Genomic DNA, 6428 nt, shown 5'->3' with positions numbered 1-6428 from the left:
CCCACCCACCCGTGTCGGTTTCCCTTCGCCCGGTGGGAGGTTTGGCCGTGCGCGGCGGCGGGGGCCGTCCGGCCCCGCCGGCCTCCTTGACGGGGCTCCCGAGGGGCCGCCGGCGGCCGTCCCTCAGCGGGGCTGTGCTCGGTGCCCGCCGCCAGGTGGCAACTGCGGCCTGCGGAGCCGAGCCGGGCCCGCAGCCCCCGCCCCGGCCCTTCCCCCAGACCCGCCGGCCTCCGGGCCCCGCGGCTGAAGCCCCGGGGCCGCTGCAGGGCGGTAGGACGCCGGGGTGTCCCGCAGCGAGGGATCCCCGAGCCGTGCAGGTGCTGTGGCGGGGTGGATGGAAGGGGCTCTTCTTCCCCCCCAACCCTCCGCAGTGTTGGCAGGGTCCTGCGGCAGCGCTGGGACGAGCCCTGACCTCTTCCCAGGCCCGGTGACCTTCGCTCACTGCCTTTCACGTTTTTAGCCCAGATTTAATGTCGTGCAGCCGGGGAGATTGGCTTTACCCCCAAGGGTTGACCAAAGAAGATCAACCACAGACCCTTCTATTGCAAGCTGAGCCGGGGAAGACCCCAGGGAGGAGGAAAAGCTTCGGGGCACGGCCCAACCTCTCTGTCGCTTTCTCCGGAACCGCATCGATTCCCCCCCCTTGGGCAGGGCAGGAGCGCACCCCGGCTCATGGCACCCCCAGAGCGGGACTGGCTGGGGACATGCAGCCCTGGGCTGGTCACTCACTGCCCTGCCACCATGGCTAGGCTCTGGCCAAGCGCTGCAGCCCACTTGGAGCTGTGAGCCAGCCCGGAGGGGAGTGGGAGGTTTGTGCTGAGCTGCATCTGCACCCCCTGGAGCCCTCCGTGCCCTTCAGCACCTAGATATGTGGCACAAGCAGACGGGAGCCAGCCTGGACCCCCACCCTGAGGCTTCCCCCCCGCCACGGCCTCATGGAAAGCTGAGCATGGCCACGCTTCACCCTGCTTCCCTCCTGGTGTGGGAGTCTCCCCCATGGGAGGCTGCTGGCCCAAATCTCACAGCCCCTCACCCCGGGTCACTCCCATTAGGTAAAGGAGCAGCTCGTCTTGGCGGGGGTATCTCCCTCTTGCGCTTTCCTTGTATTGTACGGGCCTGGGTCATCGAGGAAATCTTACAGGTCCTTCTGCTGCCGAGTGGTCACGGGGGAAGCCCGGCCCCCTTCCCCCCATTGTCAGCGGCCGGGCCGTATCCTCGCTCCGAGCCCCGGCCCCTAAAAATAGCTCTTTGTCAGGCGATTGTTCCGACACCTTCGCGGCAGCATTGACGTGGGCCGGAGCGGGAGAGCGGTGGGGTAGGTGGAGGGGAAGGGCTGGAGGTCCCCCCTGGGACTGCTCCGAGTATTCGCCGCTGATAACGGCCCCTGTTGTGGGGAAATGGGCTCCTGGCGCGCGGCTGCGTGCCGAAGGCCTTCCCGTGCTGCTGCCTGCTGCTGCCCGCTGGTCACCTCTCCCCCACCTGTCCCAGCCCTTCTGCCAGCTCTGCACCAGAACCCACCCTGGGGTCCCCAAATGGGGGGGAGCCTCTGTCCAGGGCACACGGGGGACACGGAGCGCTCCCAAGCCCCCATTCAGACCCTGCAGGGTGGGGTGCAGCCCTGCACGCCAGCACCCCAGGGCTCCCTGCGTGCTCCCTGTCCTGCTCACCCCAGTGAGGCCAGGGCAGGCAGGGGTCTGCCCCAGGGGGGAACAGGGTTGCCAGAGGGTGGGAAGGACCCCTGCCACCTTTCAGAGGGGTTAAGCCCAGCCCAGTAGAGCTGTCTCTGCGCTGGGCACCCACAGGGGCTACCCACAGCATGGCCCTTTCCCTGCCCCCAGTGAGACCCCCATCATCTCCACTGATAGTGCGTGTTCAGTCGAGCAGCATGGGCCCCGGGTGCTGCCAGGAGCTCCTGGCGCAGGAGCCTGGGGAGCTGGCACCCCCGCAGGGCTCGTGCTGGGGAAGGGGCTGGGCTGCAGCAGGACAGGGCTCAGCCCCCCCGAAGACACCCCTTCCCCAGTGCCGATCCCGAATGTCTCCTGGGAGCTGCGTTGCCCAAGACCCCCCATACCCACTCCGAAGGGCCCCTTGCACCGCACAGCCCCGGCATGGCCCCACACAGGGGAGGCACCCTGGGGAGAACCCCCTTATTTGTCATCCCCTGCCACCCCAACCTCTGTCAGCTGGAGGTGACCGTCCCCCCGGGGCCCTCCTGCCCGGCCACCCCAGCTGCAGAAACAGGATTTTATTTCCCATGAGCGTGAGCAGGTCTGGATTAAAATAAACTCCTGGCCCAGATCCCTTTTCTGGTGTCACAGGAGCTGCCGTGTTTGCTGTGAGCTCTGCCCGCAGCCCCGCTGAGTGCCCGAGCCTCAACCTTTTGGGCTGTATGTCCCCATGGTGGGGACATGCCTGTCCCCTGCCCAGCCCTCGGGGACATCTCCCTCTCCTAGCTCTGCCTGGCCACACTGACCCTCAGGGATGCTGGTCCCAGTCAGCAGCCATCCCCAGGCTGGGCTGAGCCCCCAGGGGCTCCTGGCCGTGGGGCAGGGCACGGGGCCAGCCCCTCTCTGATTACCCCCAGCGCTTTTTCCTTTTTCTTCCTTAATTTACTGAGTGCTAAATCCAAATATTACAACTTCCCCTCCACGCTGCTGGTTACGCAGGCGGTCCCCGGCCGGGCATTGTCTTATTGTTTGCAGAGGGAAGCTCCAGCGGGAGATTAACCTGGCGTTCACCCCGCACTGCGGCTTCACACCCTGTCCCTGCCGGCGAGGCCCGTGTCCCCAGGGACCGTGGCCGGCACGAGGTCCCGGCAGGGTGGGCAGCTCCGAGGGGTCTGGTTCATGGGGGGACACGGCGAGGTGGTGGCAGCGAGGGTGCCGGGGGCTGGCAGCCCTGCAGCAGTGTCCCCTGCCCCCCTGGGACATGGGGGACCTCGGGACACTCGGGCTGTGCGTGCCTTAGGAATGGCATGAGGTGGCAGGGCCGCCGCTGGCCCCGGTGGGGTGGTGAGGAGCTGACGGGTGTCCTGGGGGTCTCAAGCAGACCCTTTGCTCCATTCCTTCCCCAGGGACCCTGGCAAGGTGCTGGCAGGGTCAGTATGGTTTGTGTCCGCCAGCATGGGGAGGCAGGGACTGCCCGGCACTCCAGCCCAGGGGCCATCACACTGACCTCTGCTCTTCCCATCCCATTCCACCCCATCCCATCCCATCCCATCCCATCCCATCCCATCCCTGGCTACTCATCCCTCCCTGGTCCTTCCCTCCACCCTGCCCTGGGCAGCAGAGCCCCGTCCCCATGTCCCCCTGTCCCCACCCGCTGCCATCTAGACCTTGGGGATGGCTTCACAGTCCTTTGCCCCCAGGTCCAACAGGGCCGGGGGTGACCTGTGATGCTCAGTCGATTGCTGCGGTCACTGCAAGAGGGAGGATTCCCCGGGCAGTGAGCAGCTGAGCTTTGCTCCAGTGCCGGTGCAGGACACGTTGGGGTCTTTGTCCTGAGCCGCTGCTCCGGGAGGAGCCTGGGGAGGGCCAGACAGCACCCAAAGGTGTTGTCAAAGGACAAGGCAGGAGGAGGGATGGATTCCGGGGCTGAAATCTGCCTTCGTGTCCCCCATCCCCGGCTGGCTCCACTTGCTCTGCTGGCACAGACTCAGGCTCAGAGCTTGACTCCGCTGCCCCATCCCATGGGCTGTGTGTTGGGAGAGCAGTGCTGCCCACTGACCGCGGGCTCTGCCAGACCCCTCTGCCCTCCATCCTCGCATGCCCCCATCGCCACATGGACCCTCCTGGGTCCCCACAAGTCCCTTTCCACTGGCCCTGATGCACAGGGCCAGGGACTGTGGGGTCTTGGCCTCCCCGTCACCAGGGACCAACCCCTGCCCGAGCCTCCTGCCCGCGGCTCTGGCAGCTCCTGCCCGGCCAGACCCGGCCTCGGCCATCCCACCAGCGTGGCAACTCTCAGCACCACCGGGCTCCAGCCGCGGGTGCAGCCCTGCTGCATTCCAGCCTCGCTGGCCCAGCAAGGTTAAACTGCGGAGAGGCTGAAATATTTGGGAGGGGAATGGAGAAGGGAAAGGGGAAACAACAAAAAAAAAAAAATCTATAAAAAGAAAGTTTAAAAACACAAGTTAAAGAAAAAAATACCAGGCACGGAGTGCAGCTGTGGTTCTGGTTCCAGTTCCCAGGTGATGTCAGGCCTGGAGCCTCTCCAGCCCCGGCCCCTCGGAGACGGTCTTTGTGGGTTCAGCACTGAGTGTTTTTCCTTCCTGAGACTCGGGGACACCTTCCTGTCTCAGAGAAAGCGGCCAAGAGCCTTTCCAAGGGTGTCCGCGCGCAGGAAAGGGAGAGGATGGGAGGGGAGCGAGAGAAAGGCGGCGTGGCTGGGCTCGGTGCAGGGCCACGGCTGCCGGGGAGCCGGCAGCATCCATGGGCAATCGGCTGCGGTGGCCGCGGCACTCGCCCCGCACGGGGCAAAGGGGCGCCTGGCTCCCACCAGCCCGGCAGGCTCCGGCGCCTCTGAGTCACCGTTTCCCTCTCGCGGTGCTGGGAGGGGCTGGAATGTACTGGGACCCGTCGACTTGGCACCAGCACATGCTGGGACCCGTGGGCTTGGCACTAGGATGTGCTGGGACCCATGGTCCCAGTGCTGGGACACGGTGGGATCCACTGCCCCAGCACTGGGACGTGCTGGAATCCACAAACCCACCACTGGGAGTTACTGGGTGCACAGCTCCCAGGACATACTGGGACCCATGGCTGTTACGTTGGAGCTTGCTGGGACCCTAGTCCCTGGCGTTGGGACATGCTGGATGCCACTGGGACAAACTGGGATCCATGGCCTTTACATTGGGGCTTGCTGGAGCCCTTGTCCCTGGCACTGGGACATACTGGGTGCACAGCTCCTGCACTGGGAGCCATGGCCTTTGCATTGGAGCTTGCTGGGGCTCTAGTCGCTGGCACTGGGATATACTGGGACACTCGTGCTCAGCCCTGGGACACATTGGGACCCATGACCTGGCGGTTAGGACACACTGGGACCCATGCACTCAGTGCTGGGACCTGCTGTGCCCCCAGCACTGGGACCACCATTCCTCGCTGGCCCCCCCGGGGGCTCTGGAGCCGCCGCTTCAAGGGGACGGTCCCCTTTCATGTGCGGGTCGGGCTGTTTGCAGAGCGCAGCCCCCCACCCCCTGCCGCCGCTGCCCCTGCCCCCCGATAAACCCAGGGGCAGGGATTCTGTGTCCTGGGCTGTTTGGAGAATCTCACGGCTGTTTATTGGGGTCTGGGACACATTAGCCACGCTGAGAACAAACCTCTCCCACCCACCCCGGTCCCTGCCTGGGACCAGCTCTCACAGCTGCGCCGCGCTGTCAGCTCCATAAATCAAACCCGGGGGGGGAGGGAGCCCGGGGCAGGCTCGCCTCGAGCGAGCGGGGGGCCGAAAGGTGCCGGTGGGCTCCCGCCTTCACCCCCTCTGCGGGGCAGGCTGGGGGAGGCTCCTGCGGGACCCCCAGGCTGTTCCCCTTGCTCCCCGCTGGCTCCAGCACCCCAGGGAGACGGTGCAGGTCTGGCCCCGCAGCCCTCGGGGGGCCGCCCCGGGAGCCCCCGGCTGCCCCGTCCGCAGCTGCCTCTGTTCCGCGGGACGTGCCGGCCCCTGGGAGCCGCAGGCCCCGGCACGGCACCTTTCCCAGGCTCGGCGCTCCCCGCCGCCCAGCCCAGCATGGCCCCCTTGAGCAGGGTCCCATGGGGGACCCTGGCCTGGGAACCCCCTCCCCCCATGTCCCCACCTGACCCCGTGCAGGTGCCGCTGCTTGCAGTCCTGCCGTGCACGGCGCTGGGCGGCCATCGTGGTGGCGGTGGCAGTCACGGCGGTGGGGACAGTCACGGTGCTGGTGGCAGGCATGGTATTGGTGGCAGCTGTGGTGATGGTGGCAGTCATGGCGATGGTGGAATCGTGGTGGACCCGGCGGAGGGGAAGGCACAAAAGCAGCAACGCCAACCGCGACCCACCGCCCGGGCGCTCGTGGCTGCGGCACAGGGCTGGCAGCGGCATCCCCATCCCGTGGCGTGGCACGGCGTCGACCGCGTTAGGGCTCCTGTAGCCCTTGTGGGGCCAAAGCTGTCAGCAGGACCTGGGGACGTGGGGACAGCACGTCTCGCCCCGTGTGGATCCCAGTGGAGCCCAGGAGTGCACCCATGGGGAGAGCCGGGATGGTCGCGCTGGCTCCAGCGGCACAGAGCAGCGGCAGGCGCAGGGCCGGGGCCGTCTCGGGGACCCCACGTGCCCCCCACCTTGCCCCACGCTGGGGTGGCAGGCAGGCACCGGCCCATCAGAAAAATAAGGTTTATTTTCCAAGCGGCTGCACGTGCACAACCAGCGCCCGCGGGGCCGTGACACCGTGTCCCCCCCAGAGCGCCTCGACG

Source organism: Accipiter gentilis, chromosome 14 (genome assembly GCF_929443795.1).
Source record: "Accipiter gentilis chromosome 14, bAccGen1.1, whole genome shotgun sequence".
Taxonomy (NCBI): Eukaryota; Metazoa; Chordata; class Aves; order Accipitriformes; family Accipitridae; genus Astur; species Astur gentilis.
The sequence above is the reverse complement of the archived record's forward strand: the minus strand, read 5'-3'. Positions refer to the sequence as shown.